The sequence below is a fragment of the Canis lupus genome, chromosome 3 (genome assembly GCF_003254725.2).
Source record: "Canis lupus dingo isolate Sandy chromosome 3, ASM325472v2, whole genome shotgun sequence".
NCBI classification, from domain to species: Eukaryota; Metazoa; Chordata; class Mammalia; order Carnivora; family Canidae; genus Canis; species Canis lupus.
In genome coordinates this window covers 17,338,683-17,356,827 of record NC_064245.1, presented here as the reverse complement: position 1 = coordinate 17,356,827, position 18,145 = coordinate 17,338,683, and the positions used below count along the sequence as shown (strand labels likewise).

Here is an 18,145-nt window from a genome sequence, read left to right as displayed (position 1 = left end):
TAATGTTGAGGCAATCGTATGAACAGTTAAGACTGTAAATATCTATTGTTAGGTTAAAATTTTAAATAATTAAAAGTTTGTATGCAAATATAGGCTTATCCCTTTTTCTTTTTATCTAAGAATTATGGCACAAAATTAAGAAGTTTTGTTGTAAGAGTACTAATTCTTATTGTTTAATACCTATGCTAATGACTGGAGTGATGGAATAGATTAATTTTACACACACACACACACATACACATTTTCAGTGAACTTTATCTTACTGTCTCACCACTCACCAAACTGGAGCAAATATCCACAATAAGAACACTTTACTGTTTATATAACTTGCCATTTAGTATTTATTTCCAGTATCAATTGTGACTTAAAACAAATTAACATAATTCATTATCTTATGATTTCCAGTTTGATTAAACAAATGGTCCATGCGCATACTTAATGGGATGATTGCACTCTACATCTCTCTAGATCTCCATTAAAAGACAAGCTGCAAACTCAGTGGTTAAGACCACCGGCTGACATCTCTCTGTGTCCAGATCAGATGTTTTGAATAAGTGTGGCTGGACAATGCGATATTCTAAACCCGCAAACTGAGTAATTGAAGAATTTCAGAGATGCAACCAGACATGGGGTAGCTGGCCTCAGTGGAGGTTTAGAAGGCAGCCATTCAAGCACCTAAAGAAAGACAACAGATGAAAGCTGGCAGCCTCTTCATTTACAGACAGTACACTTTTCTGAATTTAGCAAGGCTTCCCCTCCCCCCAGAGCCTTCCATGTAAGTGCGAAGATGTTGAGACATGCATTATGTTTTACATTTTTGGTTAAGTTTTGCAGAAAATCATATGGCTAAGTAGTACTTGTATTCTAATGGAAAAAGGTGTGAGGAAAAGCCCTCCAAAAATGAAATCCACTTGTCAGTTTGAATTTGACATGTTTTATTACATAGTAAAACCTGTCAGCTAAAATTTTAGAGATTTACACCTAAGTTGTGACTGAAAACAGGTAATTGTCCTTTCAAAACAGGTATTTTGAGTACATAAATGGAAAGTTTGGTAGCTGTGTACTGGTAGCATTATCTATTTTGCTTGCAAAATGAATTTTAAAAATTTAAGGATTGTTGCTGGTACTTGAAAAATGCTAAGAATAACTTAAGATAATGAGAACTTAGGAAACCTGCTTTGTAACAACCCTTAACAGATACATATTTGAATACTGTTCAGTCAACTCATTATGCCTTTAGTATGTATCAAACAGTGTACCTTTCCAAGATTTCACAATGCAATTTTAAGTACTTAATGATGCGAAAATTTAAGAATATACATTTCTATTTGATTAGTATTAATAAATAAAACTATAAATAAATAATAAATAAATAAATAAATAATAAATAAATAAAACTTCATGTCCAGTTGAAAATCTTTTATAAATATTTAAATTTTAATTCAACACAAACATTTTTTTTCCTTTTAGGAGATTAATTTTTTCCCTTAAAGCTGAAACAATTGCACTGAGTCAGTCTAGAATTATTTTCCAGAAAAAAAAAATGGGTAGGAGGAGAATTACTTTGTAGTATTTCTTTTGGTTCTATAATTTTGGATCTATAATTTTAAAAGGTTGTGTTTCCTTTGCTGTCTTGGATCAAGAATGAGAGAGATAAAGGGAGAGAGACAGAAAGAGAGAGAGGAGGAAGAGAAGGATAGAAGGAAGGAAAGAAAAAAGTGGGCCTATCAGAAGGAAGTAGAGGAGAAAAGAAAGGAGAAAAAGAGAATGTCTTGGAGAAGCATGAACTGACACTGGGAGTTTTTTGGTACTGAGGAACAGGAGGATCCTGGCAGCAGGTTTAAGATAACACATCTCAACTTTCAGAACAACATGATTTAAAGAAACGGTGTGACTCAGAGGATAGTTTTGGCATTGAGTTGGTGAGAAAAGGAAGTTTTGCTTTTGTATTGCTCTTCAAATATAAGAGAAAGTTCTGTTTCTGCCAACATAGATAAAAAAGCTATCCAATTATTACAACGCCAGCTTTCTCTTTACAAATATCAAGTGTAATTAAAGCAAAAAGCTAAATATTATAGAGAAAATAAGATGGAAAATATTGGCTGTTGGAAATTGGCTTGGTATGGGCTTTGTGGATGGATGGCATTTACTAAATTGTACCAACTCTGCTTTACGTTTTTAGACAGCGTGAGAGGCTGAATTATTGATATGCCTGTACTTCGGCATTAGAGGCAGCCACAAAAGGATCTATCATCTGCTCAGATATTTTTCCCACCTGATAATTTTTTGTCAATCTCTTCTACAAACAGTTTGTGAGTAGTCCTGGACTAAAAGCTTCCCTTGTGTGTTGTACTTCTGTCTGTGTTTTTTAAAACCATGATTTCTGATGGGCCTATTCTATAATCTCTGACCTTTGCCTAGAGGCCTAGGACTAATTTGTGTGGTCCTCTTGCTGGTATTTTGCTATTACTCAAGTTTCTTTGCTTTCCTTTAATGCCTACTTAAATATTTTCTCATTTTACCCTTAAGCAAAATGTCAGATTCTTGGCAGACAAAACATTGCATCCTTTGAATAAGAGGAAGGCCATATCCAGTTCAGCACTTCATCTCTCTATTTAGTAATGTATATCCTTTGGGCATTCTGTAGATCCTGAGTGTCCACCTGAAATACTACATTGTTAGCTGACAGCAGCAGAGTGTACATATATATGCTTTTTATTACCTGCATGCATGTATAATTTTTATGCAGATTAGGGCCTGTGAACATTTTTTCTTTTCTATTTTTTTAAATATTTTATTTATTTGAGAGACAGAGAGAGAGCAAGAGAGAGCGAGTGCACAACCAGAGGAAGGGACAGAGGGAGAAGCAGAGTCTCCGCTGAGCAGGGAGCTGGGTGGGGGGGCTTGATCCCAGGACCCTGGGATCATGACCTGAGCCAAAGGCAGACACTTAACCACCTGAGCCACCCAGGTGCTCCCATTTATTTATTATTTTTTTTTCTTTTCTTATACCCTCCTAGATACAGCTTTAAGTGGCTGTTAGGAAAAGAAGTGAAATATGCAACTGCTGAACAAATATGCTAAACCTATTTAGATGTCCTGAATTGAAAAACTGCCTGATGTATATTGAGTAAAAAAAGTCACAGAAGAGTTATGTGTAATATGATTACATAGGTTTAAAATATTTAAATATACTGAAATATCAAGAAGGATATAAAATAAATTGTCAATAATAGTTGTCCCAGATGAGGGGAATTTGGAAGGAAAAACAGAATGATTTAAAATGCATATCTTATTAAAGATAACAACGTAGTGGTAGTGGTTGGGTTTGTCTAGAAGCTGAGAAGTTTTACTCTTTCCATTTCATCTTTATGTGATGGCAAAGAAACTTAAATGGGGTTTAAAAATATTTTATGAAAGTATCTTGTAGAATCAGGAGAGCATAGAACTATTTAGAGGATAAGAAGGAAATTATAGAATTGATTTATTGTGAGCAAGGAGTTGATACTATTGAATCAACTAAATATAATGTTTCTTTTTTTTCCCCATCACTTGGGATGCTGTCCGCTAAGTAGGCAGTTGGCCACAAATTGATGTTTGGTAATTTTTAGTCAGCTGCAGGGTTGCTGATATTTACAATGGTGAGGCGTTGGGGTGGGGGGGGGTTGGGAGGAGGTGGATGGGTGGGTTTGATACCAGGAGACTCAATTACAAAATCCTTGGACAAGACCAGAAAAGCAAGTCCTTTGGCATTTTTTGGAAGGGCACCAAGCTAGAAAAATTTGTATTTAAGTAATGGAGATAATTGAAAAAAAAAATAATGTTTTGGTGACTCTGGATGGGAGGGGCTTAATGTATTTTCACCTGAATATAATAAATCAGTTTTGCACACTAGTCAAAAGGAATGGATTTTAAAAAAAAATTCCCAAAGCTAAAAAGTTTGTGGAATTTCTCTTTTCTCTAAATTCAAAGAACATTTCATAAATTCACTTGCTACTTGAAATTAAAAAAATACATCTAGGGGCTTAAAACATCTTTGATACTTCATTTGAAGTTTAAAATACCTGTCAAAAATAATAAAATTAAATAAAATACCTGTCTAATTTGATAAAGCAGAACCTTTGCTTTCTACCTCCTATATCCTGCCTGTTAGATCCCATTCTCTAGACTCTCATGTCCACAGAGATCCAGAAAGCCCTGGATCTTGAGGTTAGAAAATGTTTTGGATAACTTGTTTTTGAGAAATTTCCCCTGGCATCCATAGTTTGATAGTCCTGATTGTGCCTGTGCCAGTCCCATGAGCTCAGGCCTTATCCTCAGTCACTACTGAAGAGCACTACATTTTATTCAGCTTTGTCTCCCAAAGATTTGTTGGAAAAATTGAATTCCTTCCCCAATTGCTATAGGCCTGCCTATCTTATCTCCTACATATTCTCAGTCATTACTTCACTTTTTTGGACATTGATTCCATATAGGAGTGATCTTCAGTGGCTATAAATTGAAATTCCTATTGTGACTTCCTCCCCCCAAAATGGAAAATGTATTTCTGAATAATAAAATTTCCCATAATGTAACATATGGTTGTTGAAGTTACTGCTCTGATACACATTTCTCTGTGTAACTGATTGTAAAGGAGCATATTGTTGCTCCTGCAGTTTGGTTTGCATTATATTTCTGAAGATAAGAATTTGTGCATGCTGTTGTCGTTGTTCTTTATGAGGCCAAAAGACCATCCCAGTGAGATTGTGATATCAAATAGATTAAGTGCAATGATATTATTCAAAATGTCATTGTATATATTTTTATTTATGTATTTCTTATTTATAGATCTATGAAGTTTTGCTTATTAATATGTTGAATTCCCAAATTTATCCAGCATTTCTGAGAAATATCCTATAAATACACTCATCTGAAAGCAGATCTAAAGAGCATGTCCATGGAAGTGTAAATGTCAAATGTCCATGGAAATGCAAATAATATATAAAATTGGAACTTTTTCTGTTTCGTTAGTTCTCTGAGACCCCACGACCAAGAACAGAACAGATACTGTATATTCCACATTGGAAGATAAGGTGCCAAATCTTCATGTTGGATGTTCTGTGAGATTGGGATACTTGTCAGCATTAGTATATACTCAGTTCTATGCTGAATAAAAAGTGGTTCAAGAGTGATGAAAATTTCTTTAAGTCCATGAGATTTCTTTGGACAGAGTTGTCAAGGAGGGAATAGGAATGAATAAGAATTAGAAAGGCTTTTACAGATTAATAAGGAAAAAAAATATTACCTATATTACCTATTGGAGAAAGGATGCAGATATGCAGACAATTCAGAGAGGAAAAAACCCAAATGGTCAATAAAAATTATGCGACATTTCCATCTACACTATTAATTGGGTTAATGTAAATTAAAGCAAAAATGAGATATAACTTTTAATTTTTTAGATTGGCATAAAAGGAAATGTCTAAGTACAAATATTGACCAGGATGTGGGGAAGTAATAACCCTGTTGATAGAAGTGTAAATTGGTGTAATCACTTTAGAGGGCAAAAATCAAATTTTTGTAAATGGATATACCATAGGGCCTAGTGATTCCACTTCTGAGTCTATGCACTAGACCTATATTGTCCAATAAGATGCCTTAAGTCACATGTAGCTATGTAAATTTACATTTAAATTAATTAGAATTAAATAAAGTGAAAAATTCAGTTCCCTAGTCACATCAGACACATTTCCAGTGCTCTGTAGCCATAGCACAGGGCATTGCCATCATTGTGGAAAGTCACTATTAGTGCTATCTATAAGAAAATTCTTCCCATGTATGTGCACAAGAAGTATAAAAGTTGCTCATTTCAATGTTATTTTATAATAGCAGTATATATGTCCATTAGTGGTGAAATGGAAAAATAAATTATGATATATTCACACAATGGACTATTATATAACAGTTAAAAATAAATGAGCTAGCTCTACCTTTAACAACTTTAGTAATTCTATAAAATGTTTTAAGTGAAAAAAGTGACTTTGTGTCATATAGAGTAGGATCCTATTTACAGAAGTTAAAAAATACGCACAAAATATTACCACAACTCTTGAATGAGTGAGTGAATTGTCTGTGTGTGTGTGTTACCTTTCTCTCTCTCTCTGAAAACATGGATAGGCTGGATTAACACCAGTTACATAATAATGATTTCTTCTGTGGTAGGTGAGAGAGAAGAAAATTATCCTGGAATAATGTGAAATAAGTAATAATGTGAAATAAGTAAACTTATGTGAAAGTTTACTTATTTTATCTGAAGCATGGATGAAATAAATGGTGGAACAATTTATTGAACAAATTATTGAACAATAATTTTTTATTATTATTATTTTTTAAATTATTTTTTAAATATTTATTGAACAATAGTTTGTTCTTTTTTGGTAGGAACCAGAGAAATACTTTTTATATTGTCTTTTATAGCTTTCTGTATTTTAATGTATTTCAAAATGATGGGAAATGATTAGATAATATAATATATCCAAATGAGACATAAAAACTGAAATGTATAGCCATTGTTCATTACTAAAATATAATAGTATTAATAAGATAGAGAATATAACATTATGATTGACCTTGGAATAACATGGGTTTGAGCTGAGCAAGTCCATTTATATATGAGTATTTAAAAAAATAAATATAGTACTATAAATGCATTTTTTCTTCCTTATGTTTTCCTTAATAACATTTTCTCTTCTTTGGCTTACTTTATTGTAAGAATATACTATATAATGTATACAACATACAAATATGTGTTAATTGACTATTTATGTTATCAGTACAGCTTTTGGTCAACAGTAGGCTATTAGTAGTTAAGTTTTGGGGGAGTCAAAATTTATACATGGATTTTTTACTTTGTTGCGATTGATGCTCCTAACATCCTGAGGTGTTTAAGAGTTGACTGTAGTCAGGGAAAATAAATTCCCAGTTATATGTAATAATAAAAGATTAGCAAATAATTCCCAAATATATTATTGAGGCACTGGAATGCATATTTTATTAATGTTTTACTTATGCTAACGGTATGCTATTATTCCCTAAGATGTATAACTGATTGACAGTTGGGAGATGATGTAGAAATGTGGTGGATGATGAGTAAAATAAAAATTAGAATGCATAAATTACAAAGTAGATAATAAAAAATCAATTATGGTTCTTCTGTATTACTTACTTTATGCAATATATTCCATAAGAAAAATACCAATTAACCAAAATACTTTGGAGTTTAGGCCAGTATGTCTTTTGACAAATGTGCATGTTGATTTTTTTTGTGTGTGTGTACATTTCTATTTTTTACTATTGTATTTTTCTTTTTTATTGAGATATAATTGACATGTTTTGTTGTGTTAGTTTTAGATGTATATTATGATATGATATATGTACATTTGTGAAATGGTTACCACAATAAGTTTAGTTAACATCCACCAACATATGTAGTTCAAAATTTTTTTCTTGTGATGAGAACCTTTAATATCTACTCTCTTAGCAGCTTTCAAATATGTAATACAATATTGTTAAGATTTCTTTAAGAAATTTTTGTTCTTTTATTGATCTTTATTTTACTCGCAGCTCCCAATATTTGCTAGATACTTTAAGATATTTTTTGAAACAACTTTGTTGAGGGATAATTTATATTAAATTGCATTGATTTCTATTGTACAATTTATGAGTTGTGACAAAAATATTCTCCAGGTAACTTATACCACATATAGGCCTTGACTTTGACCCTTACCTAATATTGCTTACAAAAATTAGCTCGAAATGGACAGAAAGATAAACATCTAGAAGAAACTAGAAAACATCTAGAATAAAGAAGAAAATCTTTGTAACCTGTATGACCCAAAGATTTCCTAGGATGGAAAAAAAATACTATTAAGAAAATCATTCAAAAGTTGAACTTCATAAAATTAAAAACCCTTGCTCTTCAAAAGTTACCATTGAGAAAATGGAAAGGCAATCACAGAGAAAATATTTGCGGTATATATATCTGGCAAAAGACTTATATCCAGAATATACAAAAAGCTCTTACAACTCCTGACTAAAAATGAGCAAAAGATTAAAAAGGACAATTAATGAAGGCACATATTGTCAAGCATATGAAGGGATGCTTAACATCAGACTCAACAGAGAGATGCAAATTAAATCCACAATGAAATACTATTATGTGTCTACTAGAGTGGATAAAGTTAAGTTAAAATTATACAGTGACTTTGGAAAAGTTTGCAGTTTTTTCTTATAAAATTAAACATACTCTTACCATGTGATCCTAAAATTTTTCTCCTAGGTGTTAATAACAAAAACCTATGTCTACACAAATGCTTGTAGACAAATATTTATAGTAATTCAATCAACAGTAGCCAAAAGCTGAAAACAGCCCAAATGTTCAACAGAATATCTTTTGAGTATAAAGTATTCAGTAACTCCTAGTACTGCCCCTTTCTCCACGTTTTATTATTCTGTGGGCATAGAATCAGATAAAATCATGAATGATTTAACTAGATGTTATTTTATCATTTGTAGATTTTGTTGTTTGATCAGATAGGTAATAAAAAAAAACCCATAACATTACATAAAATTTGAAAGTCTTTACATTTAGAGTGGTAGATATTTAAATATGAATGAAATAACACAATATAAAATCAGCTGATGCAGCAACTTGGTAGATTTTATAAACCTGTATGGATATGTAGGTTAACTTCATTGTGTGATGACTCTAAGGAATATGAGGTAAATAACCTCTTCCCCCCCCTTTTTTTAATAACTTAGGTCCATTTATGAACTATAAGAAGGATTCAGTATGTGTCATCATTTTCATAAAAGGAAGGAAATCAGCAAAGTAGCCCAACTCTCTGGGGAAGATGCAATGTCAACAATTAGGAAGGTAAGTCTTCAGATTGTTTGAAATAGCACAAATGTTTCTCTAGTGGGTAAGCATCTGTATGAGTTTCCTACTAATGCTGTGACAAATTTCCGTAAACTTGGTTGTTTAGAATTAAAAAGTATTGTTTTACAGTCCTAGAGGTCAGAAGTGAAAAATGTGTTTCACTAGGCTAAAATCAAGGTGCTGGCAGGATTGGATTCCTTTTGGAAGTCTAGAAGAGAATCTGTTTCCTTATCTTTTCCAGATTCTAGAAGCTGCCAGCATTCTTCCATGGTCCTCTTCCATGTTCAGATCTAGTCATCTAGTCTCTCTTAGCCACTATGTCCATAATCACTGCTCCCTCTCTGACTTTCCTACTTTATTCTTATAATGACCCTTGTGATTACAGTGGGTCTACCTGAATTGTCCAGGATAATCTCCCTATCTCAGAGCCTTAATTTAATTACACCCGCAAAGTCACTTTTCCACGTAGGAAATGTGTGATATTTATCAGGTCCAGAGATTGGGATATTGACATCTTTGGGGGCCACTGTCCAACCTAATATTGCATCTTCTAACCATGGAAAGACTTACAGTTAAATAGAGAAATTTTCAAGAAAATAAGACCTATAGTATTGAAAGCTTTTTGAGTGTTGAGAAATATGAGCATATTTGGTACTTTAGTTACTTGAAATATTTAAGAGATTTTGGCCTTTTAGACTAGCAAGTCAGTCTTGCACATCCAATTTAAAATGTACCATTGAATAATTGATTTAAGGTTGTGACTTCACATTGAAATCTTACCAATTATAAATAGTATCAGAAAATTTAGGAGAATATAAGGTTAACTCTATAGTAATTTAAAGAATTGCCTTATAAACCTGAGAAAATTTATTATTAAAAATTTATTCAGGCAGAGAACTAAAGTACTTAAGGTATAATAATGTATGTTTATGAGTTCAGTTTAGGTGACTAATGAGGTTAAGTTTGTAAATAGGAACACATATTAATTGAATACCTCCTTAAAATGGATCACTAAAATCTGCTAGACAATCATGAGTTTGTAAGTTAGGCTTATAAATTTAAGGAAAAGCTTGGCTTTAAAATATGTAACTTTAGTAATGTATATTTTTTAAAAACAAAGATTCTTAATAATCAGGGTATGTAGTATACACATGTGTATGTGTACATGAAAGCCATCTGAGCATCAAAATGATGTTTTCTCTACCAGTAGGCTGCCACTTTTCATCACATTTTGCACTCTTTTGTTTAGGATTATTTCCAGAGTCACTATGGGGGCTTTGTAGCAAAGTGAGATCCTTATTTTATAGTTATGCAATTAGAACCATTGGCTTTCCAAAAAATAAAAAAATAAAAAAAAATAAAAAGAAACAGGGGAATGAATTAACCAGAATTATTTGTTCTTGGTAAAAGATTTGTAAAGTATTATTTCCTTGAATAAGAAATAAAATCTCTGTTCATTTAAGATATTACTAGAATTGGGAATAAACTAGAGGATCATATCAGTGACACTACCTAAGTTTGCTAGTTTTTGAATGCATACTGAAAAACAAAAGGAAGTTTCCTGAAACTAACATCTGTCTGAAATATTGGGTTAGTGAAGATTTTCTTAAAGTAACACAATAGTAATAGTCATTTGTTGGAAAAGCATACTATTCTGTACAGCTTGTTTAAGTGAAATATAATTATTTACTATGGACTTAATTTTCTGTGATAATTTCATCTTAATTTGTGTCACTACAGTTAAATATTTGCTAGTTGATCCCATAGTAGGTGCTCAACATTATTTTTTTAAATGATCGACATTTTAATATTCTCATTCATTCATTCATTCAATTATTTATTCATTACTGAGCTTCTATTGTGAATCAAATATTTTTGTTGAATGCTGTGAAATAAACATGAAAAAGATAACATCTTTGAATTTTGTGTCTGTGTTTCCACTAAGCACCAGGAAGTAGGGAAAGGAAACCAAATGATACTTGAAAAGAATTACTGAAAAAAACCCATTATACTATGTTGATACCAAGCAATAACAACATCTGCACTTATTTCTATAAATAAGGCTTACAGAAAGATAGTAATTGATTGTTTATTATTTAGTGGATAAAAACAATGATTTTTTTGAAATTGTCTTGGCCAACAATTCTTGTTTGTTCTTCCACTTTAAGTCCATTGTGTAAAACTGCCATATTTGATTTCTTGAAAGTTCCTTTAAAATTTATTTATGCTGAATACTTCTATTATTGCACTTTCCTCTATGTGTCCTCTAACCTGCCATGCCCCCCAGAAAAGTATCAACAAAATAAACCCAAAAAGAGAAGATAGGCAGTAGTTCTTGTCTGGACTAATTTTCCTGTAGGAAATCGTTACCAGGTCATTGTTTTCTGTTTCAGAATTTCTTACAAAGATGCATTCACTGTGTGAAATTGTTGCTTCATGATTTTGAACCTAAGACAAAAAGCAGCTTTCAATTCCTGATTATAGCTTCTCAAAATGTACAGTATAATTAATGTTGAAAGAGCGATTATATTCTAAGTCCTGGTTTCACACCCATTCAAACTTTCTCTTGTTTTTAACTTTGAGAATTTTAGTCACATTTTCTGAACAAAGGTGAATTTTGTGAGAGACAGTGAGAAATAAAGGGCAGATGTATTATAATTGGTATTAAGGCATATGAGAATATTTCACACACACTATACTTATGTTTGAATTTTGAGTAGCTAAAAAAGTCTCACTCTTGATGTTCAATGATTCAGGGAGGCATTCTCTGTTCATTTTATCTAAATAACTTCCCTCTACCCCAACCCTTTTTTCTGTATCAGTGCACACAGGTTACTTCATATATATCATTACACATTATTTGCTTACTTATTTAATCTGGATCCTTGTACTTGGAAGGATCTATATTCTGTTCTGATATGTAACAGACATTCAAAATATACATTTTGAATGAGCAAATGGATGAACAAATAAATCACCCCATTTCTGACTTAAAAAACAGCTGGACACAATGTAAGGCATTTAATCATGGTTTTAAAAAGTTGTTGATCACATATAGGTCGAATATTTTTCTTTTTGTTTGCTTCAAAAAGATGTTTGGAAAAGCTGCTTTTGGAATAATCTGAAAATTAAATATTTTTAGACTCTAGGTACAGAAAGCTTGCATTTCAAGTCTTGCATATTATTTTCTAATTGTTTTACCCAGTGTTAAGCGGTGTATATTTGTTGCCTAGTTGTGGCCATTTTTTTTGTGTGGTTCTCAGGAAATAGTTTTTTTTTTAATTTATTTTTTATTGGTGTTCAATTTACTAACATACAGAATAACCCCCAGTGCCTGTCACCCATTCACTCCCACCCCCCGCCCTCCTCCCCTTCCACCACCCCTAGTTCATTTCCCAGAGTTAGCAGTCTTTACGTTCTGTCTCCCTTTCTGATATTTCCCACACATTTCTTCCCCCTTCCCTTATATTCCCTTTCACTATTATTTATATCCCCCAAATGAATGAGAACATATAATGTTTGTCCTTCTCCGACTGGCTTACTTCACTCAGCATAATACTCTGGAAAACTGTGTGGAAGTTCCTCAAACAGTTCAAAATATACCTGCCCTACGACCCAGCAATTGCACTGTTGGGGATTTACCCCAAAGATACAAATGCAATGAAACGCCGGGACACCTGCACCCCGATGTTTATAGCAGCAATGGCCACGATAGCCAAACTGTGGAAGGAGCCTCGGTGTCCAACGAAAGATGAATGGATAAAGAAGATGTGGTTTATGTATACAATGGAATATTACTCAGCTATTAGAAATGACAAATACCCACCATTTGCTTCAGGAAATAGTTTTAACCAAAGCTATGATTCAAGCTAGGTGTTTGTTGTAAACATGTTTTAACAGGGTATTTGCTCTGGCCATTCGTCCTGTGATATTGAGAGAGCTAGCAGTTGGTCTGTTATTCACTGTTGCTCCTCAACTCCATCACCAGTATGGTACATAATAAGTACTCAACAAATACTTGTTGATTGAATTAAAAGATAATAGTTCCATGGCTGCAAATGAGGCCATGATTAAGACGTGGAAATCAGCACTAGCCAATGTGTTGGAATACTTTTCAGAAAATGGATACTAGATAGGCAAAGTAAGAGTTGAGGATCATATAATTACCAAGGTTAGGGAGAATCAGGAGGCTAAAAGTCCAGGTAGATAAGTGAGAGATGAAAGTCACAGTGACAGTTGTGGTCAAGACGATAAAAGTCTGAATTCCAAGAGGTAGAGAAGTCTGATAGGAACCAGTAAGTAGAGGACAGTACTCTGAAATACCAGAGTACCAATACTAATGATCAACCTTCACACCAGTTACATGCTGAAGACCTGGGTATTGGTTGACAGATACATGTGGATAAAATGAAGGATCTGGGCTAAGGCAGGTAAAAGAATAAGTTCTTGAAGGTAGATTCCAACACAGTGACTGTGTGTTTGCAGAAAGATTCCCAAGGATTGGCTAGGGAAGTTTAGGTAAGATAGAGATGATTATTTCTGACTTTGACACTCTTATATTAATACGTACACTCATATTTTCTCATTTGCTATATACCTTGTAGTGAATAATAGTTAAACATGAGCATAAAACCACTTAGAATTAACAAGAGAATCTCAGATAAAAACAATGCATGTTAGAATGCCTAAATAATTTTCTTAGCCCTTTGAGTACACTGGGGAATGAGAAAAAGAGGATATGAATCACATCATAAGGGAAGTAGAGGCCTTAAAGAAGATGGGCTACTGGTTGCCCAGCTGAGATGGACCATAGTACCAAGAAAATGATGACTGGGGCTGTCACTGGTATTTCCCTGCTCAAATCTGTATCCAGCCACCAAGTCACCTACAGACAATTTTTAAACATTCCTAAGTCTTCCGGAATCTTTCTACCTAAAGGCATTTTTTTTACCTAAGAAACATACCCAGCCTTGGCATTGGGTAGGTTGGAAGCCCGGGGAGGTAGAAGTGAATAGCAGTTCATGGATAAATATCTCATGTTCTCCCTTCGGTGGCACAATTCTGTGGCGTGTTCTACATCGTCTCTGAGGGTACACTGCGGCTTGGTTTCCATGGTAACTGTTCTTCAACACACCCCTCATTGGATTTCTTCCCTTCCGTCTCTCATTCCCTCACTTTTTCACTGTGCTTCCTGGGATTCAATGCCAAAAAGCTTGCATTCCTCCTCTCATCTACTCAGTCTTGGGGGAACTAAAACTGAATAGTAACTATTTAATGGGAAGAACAAAGCAATGTTGAACTGTATCAATATCACGTATATAGTGTATATTCACAGTCTTCTAACTTAATACTACAATCCTCTAATAACCTAAACTTCTTTTCTTATTGATTATACATTATATCTGAGCATCCTTCCAAATGTTGATATTGTGCATATGAAGTTACCTGTTACAGTCATGATCATTGAAGGCATATCAACTCATCAAGTTTTATGTTTGTCTAAATTAGTACATTCAGTGTTAGGAATACTACTTATTTTAAAAGAGCAAACATTGTGCTTCATAATTTAAAGATGATATTTAGGTTTGTAGAATTCAATAAATCTTTATATATATTTCTAGATAATAAATTGCTAGTAAGAGAGTGACATTTGCTGCTTAAGTTTTATACACCTCTGACTTAATATATAAATATGCAACAATTTGTGACCACACAAATTTTAATCATTGCATAGTAATCTTTTATTAAATTGCTTCTGAAATAAAGTCTCTTAATTAGATTATAAGTCTTGCTGAGATAAACTTTTGAAAAATGAACAAAATATTTTTTAAAATTTCAAAACATGACTAGTGGATTTTCAGTTTCTTAATGTATATTTCATGGTATTCTTGTAATTTCTCTCAGAAGTAATAACATCTAGATTGCTACTATTTTCTTCTTTGAAAATATATATTTTTTTGAAAATATAATGGGGGCAAAAGGTCTTATCTGTGACATGGACAAATTGAAGGTTCTAATAAAAATGAACACATTTCCACAATCTTTGAAGTGTTATAGAAAGTAATATCTAAACTTTTCAAATTCAAAACCTTTTCCAATAAAAAAAGTGATTTTAATCTTTAATTGTTAGGGGAGGGAAGTAAAGCCTACTATAAAAATAGTTAACATTAAAAATACTATTTTTTAACAAGATAACAATACTTTTTAAAAAAATAGTACTTGGCAATAACTTCCAGTGGTCTGGGAAATGTTACTGTAATCTGTTTACTTTAAAATATATAGCAAGTCATAATTATTTGGAAAGATTTAAAAAAGTACAATCTTTCTTCTACCCCACATACTTTGAAATAAAATCTCTGCTTGTGGAGCCCTCATATATGTATGTTAACCATTTTAGGTTAACCACCAGATCTAGCACTGGTATTCAGACCAGCAATTTGTGCCCAATAGAGAACTTTTTGGTTTTTGCTAATATATAAATACTCCTCTTTCCATTTTTCACACACTCCAGTTCCCTGGCCCTAAACATTTAACCAATTCCCTTGGAACATTAATCCACAGTTAAATTGAAAATATCATTAATCACATTTTCCTTTCACCAGTTTCACATTACAGTCATACCAAAGTTGTAATAGTCAATGGATAATAAAGCTCTAAGTTTGAGTACTGTGATCATTCTACTTCCCCAGAGCTTAAGGCAGCTACAGATGTGTTGGAGATATGTTTTAGGGTAATCCTTTGGACTTTTCTGTAAGAAGGAAACATTTTGATATCTCTGAGAGGTTATGATAGTAGGTAAGTAGGGAAGTGAATTTTAAGAAATAAAACATAACACAAATATTCTCTTTGAAAATAGGTATGTAAAAAATAAAAAAAAGGTTGAGATTTGGCAAATAGATTGATAACAGTAAGAGCGGTTTCAGTGGGGTCGGCAGGGCAAGCAAACAGTAAAAAAAAAAAAAATCATGGATTAAAGAGTGACTAGGGGATAAAAATCGAAGAAAGCCAAGTATAGACACTTGTTTCAAGAACTTTTCTGAGAAGGTAAGATGAGAGAGGAGGTATCTAGAAGTAGTTGTTGGTTTCAAAATGATTTCTTGTTAGCTTGGGAGATACTTAAATAAATGTGGCAGTGAAGAAATTAAAAGCTCATACCCTAAAGCCAAACTGCAAGAGTTTGAATCCCCATTCTGCCGTTTACAAGTGCTATGGACACTTATGTCATCGGTTGTCTGCCTTTATTCCCCTCTGGTGTGCATTGAGGCCATGCATTTTCCTGTAAGCGTGATTTTAGTTGCATCCCCCCAATTTTGCTGTCATGTGTTTTTTCATTATTGTGCACTCAAAATGTTTTGGAATTTCCATTAAGATTTCTTCTTGACCCAAAGATTTTTTGGAAGTGTGTTTCTTTATTTCCAAATATTTGGAAAGCTTCCTGGTTTTTAAAATATGTCTTTTTAAAATTAAAGGCAATTTCTCTGAGTGATACTAATACTTTAAAATGTGTTGAGTCATGCTTTCTGGTGCAGCACACAGTCAATTTTGGTAAATGTTCATGATTTGGGATGAATATGTATTCAGTAGTTATAGATTGCATTTAAATTAGGTCCAGTTACTTGTCTTTTGGTGTTTGCTAATGAAAAATTCTCTCACTTTTGTCAGAAAATGTCTTAATTTTCATTGTTGATGGATACTTTTCATGGTGTATAAGATTTTAACATCTTTCAGCATGTTAAAGATCTTCATTGTTTTATGGCTCCCATCATATTATTAGAATGTCAACAGACAAGGTCTTGGATGCTAAAATTCTGGAAGCCCTGGTTGATCTCCAGTGTCTGTGACCAGCTGTAATTTCAGTATTTCCATACCATTATGGGTTTTGTTGGCAGGAGATTTAGTTGGTTGACTATAAGCTGCTCTATCATAACTGCAAGTGGGACTATATCTTTTAAATCACCCTTAATCATCATGTTTATAGTATTCCCTACATGTGTAGGAATTGAAAAGGGAGATAGTGGTTTAGGCAGAGAAACATGATGGAATTGACCGAAGTCAAAGTTTTATGCTGTAATTTCCTGAGTTTTTAATGGCAAATATATACATGCTAGAGGAGGGCTGTATTCAGGGAAATATGGGTTGCCATGTAAGAAATGGTGGATGAAATGTGAGTAATCTAGAGAATATGCTAAAAACATTTAATTTTTGCATGAGAAAAATAATAAATCACAGTAAAACATTCTACCCCTGAAATAAATTTGTGGTTCAAAATAAACTAAATGTGAAATGATTTTAATCACTTGGAGGAGTGCAAGAAAGAAAATTTGTCATTGACGTTAGAAGCATCTCCTTCAAGGTGCCAAGAAGCCTGATATTTCACATAAGAAGAAAATACAATGTTCACATACCATGTGGCCTTATAGTGAGAAAGCTAATGTTAAATATAGTTTATTGGTTTTAGAATTTTATAATCAAACTACAGTCAAAGCATGATCAAAGTCTGTCATGGTTTAAAATTTCGTTTAAGTACGAACAACATGGGCAATGTTAAAGTCGAAACTAAAAGTATAATTTTCAGAAGGAGGAAATAAAGGGAAAATGTGGGGAAGGAAGATACTAACATCCTTATTTTATTTTATCTTATTTTATTTATTTATTTTTTAAAGATTTTACTTATTTATTTATTTGATATATATAGAGAGAGCACGAACGCACAAGCTGGAGGAGTAGCAGGTAGAGGGAGAGGGAGAAGCAGGCTCCCTTCTGAACAGAGAGCCTGATGTGGGGCTTGATTGCAGGACCACGGGATCACAGCCTGGGCCGAAGGCAGAAGCCCACCTGACTGAGCCACCCAGGTGTCCACATTCTCATTTTACACAGCAAGGAGTCAAATGACACTGGAATTTAAAAAAAGGGTACATGCTTTATTAAACTTACCAAGTTACCTAATAAAAAAAATAAAGCTAGTAATTTGTCTACAAAACATTTCAGGATAAGATGAGGATAAGGTGAGGAAGAGTTACAAGTATGTTCAATCCTTATATTTCGTAGTAGGGGTTTATTAGTTGCTATATAGGAAATTAATAAAATAAGAATGGCATAAACATATTATTTAAAGTCAAACAATGATTTAATCACATGAGGAATTAAAACCAAGAACAGAAGAGGTTAACTCTGCAAGGTGGGTTGGGATGAAGGGGGAATATGTAGCCAAAATACGCTTCTACACAT

At 33.1% G+C, this 18,145-nt stretch overlaps 1 long non-coding RNA gene across 1 annotated transcript; it reads right to left on the bottom strand.

The window, feature by feature from the left end:
* Window positions 1-10,988: 10,988 nt before the first annotated feature.
* LOC112654037 (uncharacterized) lies at window positions 10,989-14,017 on the bottom strand. The gene is made up of 2 exons (XR_003132665.1): window positions 13,882-14,017; window positions 10,989-11,365 (listed from the first exon to the last, which is right to left on the bottom strand). It is a non-coding gene; the product is annotated as an uncharacterized LOC112654037 (long non-coding RNA).
* Between the last annotated feature and the right edge of the window lie 4,128 nt (window positions 14,018-18,145).